We start from the raw sequence: 4,973 nt of genomic DNA, 5'->3' as shown, positions 1-4,973 counted from the left end.
ACATCAGAAGTGTTTGTATTGAGTCATTAGCTGAACTGCTTTTGGAGTTACACTGCATGCTAACTGATGGGGTGAAAAAGCCTATTTATTTATTTTACCTTAAAACATCATTAGCATAAGATCCCACAACTGACTGCGTATGGACTACAAACATCCTGTCAGATACCCCAAGAGCTACTCTCAATCAAATATCCAAAACCAGGATTAAGTCTGTCCCATGGGATCATTATAGAGGATGTAAACAAATGAGTCCTGCCACCTAGTAAATTATTACTGTGAACATCCGGAACACTCTTACTTGACCTATTGACATTTTCATAAATTCTCTGAGGGTGAATTCCCTGTAGTACCAAGAAAGAAAATAAGAAAGACGACTTCTTTTTTGACCCCATTCCTGGTAAATGACATCCACAATCCGAGGTGGCCCTTGCTGAATTGTGGCTTGGTGAGACACAGCGGTCTACTATTTGATCCCTGCGGGAATAGATGAAGCCTCCAAAGAAATTCCCTCAGAGGAGTGAGTAAGGACATCCCTCAGCGAAGATATGAAGTGGATAAAAACTACAGAGGAATGGGGATTGACTGATGATGTGGGAATAGGAATAGCAAAACCAGCAAGGGGAGCACGTATATATACATATATATATATATATACAGGGGAAAACTGACAAACCTGGGAATAAATTCCTCTAGCCCTGCTTGCTCGTTGATGTGCGTAGGTATTCTCTACACTGAACTCTCTATGTTGTTGCTCACAGCCATTCAGCTCAGAAGCCACTCAAGCTTGAAAGATATTCCTTTAAAGGAACAGGAATGGAGTGTCCTTATTCTATTCGATGTTGGCTTTTTTGGGGAATCTTACAAAACCCACAGTACCAGAGAAATATGAACACGGGACTGTCACATAAGTGTCTTCACTTTTTCTTAAATACAAGGCAAGAGAGAACATCAGGTCTCTACCACTGCGCTGTCTTGATACACAACAAACTGGGTCTGGATAAGAAAACTAGCAGGCACATACCTATCAATAATGAGCTTTTACTACCACTTCCTTCAAAAATACCACTGGTAGCTAGAACTGGGTCAGAAATTATTTTTATTTGCTGTGAGATCAAGATAGGAACAGCAAGCCTTATCAATAAATAAAGAAGAATGTCAAGTCTACAATAATTTGTAAATATTACATTGATAAAAAAGATCTCAGATCTCTATATCACTTTAAGCTGCGTTATCTTCATCATATAAAAAATGGTTTTGATCAAATTGTAAGACATACCATCTCATGCAATAATGGAAAACAGATTTCATTGCATATTTTCTCCTGGATTACTTAAACTACTTTCAGAACCTCAGAAGCCATTCCAAGCTCAAAGTTTTGCTTTATGTACCTTTATCTTTTTTAATTTTATTTATTATTTCAATCATCCCTGGCCAAATTCACCCCTGATCTCAGTCCATTGGCTACAGTTGTCTAAGGCGGAGGATGGACTTGGCGCCTGCGAGACCAACAACGGGGAAGGCTCTAACATAGTAACATACAGCACTGAAGGCAGAAGAACTATTTGAGTCTGTTTCAAGCTCAAGCTAAAAACAGCAAATTCAAATTAAAATCTCCCAGGCCAGATTCTCATGCTCAAAACCATTAATTTTAAAAGCTGAGACCACTCAGGGCCTCCTCCTGGGAGGTACTGAGTGACCCTTAACTCCAGTGAAAGTTACTGAGAGTTGGAAGAGCTCTGAAGCTCACAGGATTGGGCCCTTCAGCAGGCTAAGCTCCTAGTGACCAGCTAAGAAACAGGCTGCCAGCATTACCCAGTCCTGCGGGGGGGCTCAAGGATCACCCCTCCAGTGGATTCCAGTAAATGCCAATTGGAATTTACTCAGCAGTTTTCAGGACCAAGTTCCTAGACCAAGAAATCACTACTGTCCCGGCAGAGGGGACAAGATATACAGATGTTTCGGCTGCTGACTACTGACATCCACACGCAGGACAGAGGAATCCCCGTGTCTTCCTATTAGGAGCTGCTGCCTCTTTGCCAGTTCACAAATTTTTAAGGGGAAATAAACAGTTTTTCAGGTAATAATATTCCTCTGGCAGTGTTTTTGCTCTGTCACAAGGTTAGGTGCATAAACAGCAGTCTCTTCAGATATAACACTGAATATAAAATTCTTACCTTCTCCTGGTCCAACACAATCACATGATTCTGGCTTCCTTTTGCATTTTCATTGCCCAACATCCATCTCTACGGATTACCCCAGGAAAAGCAAGTTCTGTATTACTCAGCTGGAAGGAAAAATGGAAAGGAGTTATTAAAGATACTGGACTCACTTCATCACATGACAAAGAACAAACTCGAGTAGTTGTAAGGTAATAACAGAGAATGAGCGAGAGCTTTGTGGGCTCTGCAAAGCAGAGCTCAGTGCTAAACAGTGGATGAATTGCCATGTTGCAAAAAAAAACCCATCCTGAAAGCTGACACCTGAAAGGCAGTCTCAGCAGGGACTCCAAAGAGGGTGAATTTGCAAGAGACCAGGTTGCCAGTGACACTGAGGCACAAAAAGTGCTACTTGACAACCGAATGTCTTTATTCAACAGAGTTACCAGCTGTGGGTCTTGCTAGCTGTCTCGATTTTATGCCAGATTTTGCAATGTTGTAGGGAAGAGCTTGGAAAAATGACCTGAGGGTGCCCTAGGGACTCAAAAATCAGAAAACAAATAAATCAAACTGTAAATATGTTTTTACTCTTATGATTCTTGCACGCCCATGATTGCTGAAGAGTTGATATTCTAGAGCAATCAGTACTGGCCACGCTGCAGAATGATGATAGAGATACAGATCCTGCCCAGCATGAAGATGAAGGATTTTCACAGTCTCCTGCAGAAATGCAGTCAGGGTCAATATTCATTACGCTTGTAATCTGCAGGGAAAAGCAGAGCAAATAACTTTTCCTTCTACTCCTGGTGGGTTTCACACATTAGCGACTGGAACGAGGATGCTCTGGGGCGAGATTTAAGCGAACACTCACACATTGCTTCAGAAGGAGTTTCAGAGGATTGGCACCATCGCCCGGTGCTGCTCTCATCGCGCTTTAAGGATGCCCAATTTCACCACCTGAAAACCCCCAGCCAAGAACCGGCGGCCTTGTGCTGCCCTCTCACGGGCTGCAAACAGCAGAGCAGCAACGCCTCTGCTCGCCCAGAGCCAGCAGCCACAGAGGCAATAAATAGCAGCGAGGGTTTGGAGTGTCCCTGTCATCATCAGCTGGATTTATGGCATGCTGCAGTGCCTGCACAACCACAGCCAGTGCTTTAGCAGCTCTGCCCCATGCCGGGCTTTCTATAAGAGGGTACAGGGCTCACAAAGCAAAGCTCCCGTGACCAGAACTGCAGTGTTGGGTGATGCCAAAATACCAACCAGCTCACAAGCACGCGGCCCTCGGTGCTCCGCATCCACTCGTCTCTGCTCCATCATAACTAGTGGTTTCATTTGCTCCGGGAACTGCCATCCTTGCTGTCCAAGGCCTGGGGGAGTAAAGAGGAGAAGAGGGAGGATTACACCGTACCCAATCCAACCCCACGTGTTGGGCTGACGACCCAAAGACTGAATCTCCTTCCTGCTGAGTGAAGAGGCAGTGGTCTAACCTCAGAGCTGGGGCAGCCGCAACTTGGCTGGGATTCGGAGCACAGCTTCTGCCCTCTTGGGTGGAGGGGAGCAGGGGTTACGGCCTCTCACAAACCTCCTCAGCCAGTAAACCACACTGAGCCCTTGGCCTGCCACTGACATTGCCAACAAGCGTCCGACTTTGTAAACCACGTGCCAGCACCGACAGCAGTGGTCCAAGTCGTGCACTCACAGCAGAGAGCTGAAAACCTTCCACACAGCTTATTTCAGTGCCTCCCACCTTAAAGAGATGACCAAAGTGCTTTTAAAACACAACAAACGTAGGAATGTTATCCCTTTACCACACCCAATTATTTGGGATACGCAATGAGTTTCCACGATATTTACGCAGAGCATGGCGCGGTCCTCCGTACTACCATATGAAGTAATTAATTCTTTTCTTCATTTAAAAGCCTCATGATTTTTTTAAGGCAATCCCATGATGCGTGGGGGCCTGGGTTGTCAGCTTGGAGTGCTAAAATGAATTCAACCCCCGCCTCAGAAAACACAAGGATCTTTTAATTAGGAAATTTGGGGTTTGTTGTATTTGTCTTCTCACACGTGAAACTGTGGAGTACGCAATAGGCCTCATTTTCTTGCCCCATTAAAGGGGCTGGAAGCTCACTGTCCCTTTTCAGAAAGAGCTGACATCCTGGGGTGTAAGTGACTCCAGGAACAGAGGCGTTAATGGAGACCCCAGCACTGGCCCCGGTGCCCCTCTCCAGGCCAGGTGAGCAGCCTGCCCGGCTGTTTTTCCATCCACTTGAAGACACAGACCTTCTCCTGGGGCCAACATCTCCTCCCTGCCCTGGCTCCTGCCTCACCACCCCCGTCCCCGCTGCTCCTGCCCCACAGGGACTCTCCTGTCCCCCAGCCCTGTCAGTCCCCGCATGGCCTCACTCAGGCTTGACCTGCCTTCCTGGCCCGGCTCGCCTCATTCATCCATCCACCCCCGCCTCCCCATCGCCCCTCGGCCCCTTCCTCCTCCTCTTCTTCTTCCTCCTCCTCCTCTTCCTCCTCCTCCTCCCAGTCTCCAGCCTTGGACCTCTCCTCTCACCCCCTCCACCCCGGCTTACCCCTCACCTCAAGCCTCCTCACGGCCCCACCAGGCACCCCCGCGCCCCAAACCTCCTCCCAGCACCCCAAAACCTCCTCCCGGCGCCCCAAAACCCCCTCAAGGAACCCCAAACCCCAACGCTCTCCCCTCTCCTCACACCGGCCTCCATCTTGCGCGCGCCCCCCCGTCGCCCCCCGCCCGCGCCGCTGGCGCTCCTCCTGCCGGCAGGGGGCGCTGCCGCTGGCCGGGGCGCC

The sequence above is a fragment of the Mycteria americana genome, chromosome 21 (assembly GCF_035582795.1).
Source record: "Mycteria americana isolate JAX WOST 10 ecotype Jacksonville Zoo and Gardens chromosome 21, USCA_MyAme_1.0, whole genome shotgun sequence".
Taxonomy (NCBI): domain Eukaryota; kingdom Metazoa; phylum Chordata; class Aves; order Ciconiiformes; family Ciconiidae; genus Mycteria; species Mycteria americana.
This window is presented reverse-complemented; position numbering follows the sequence as displayed.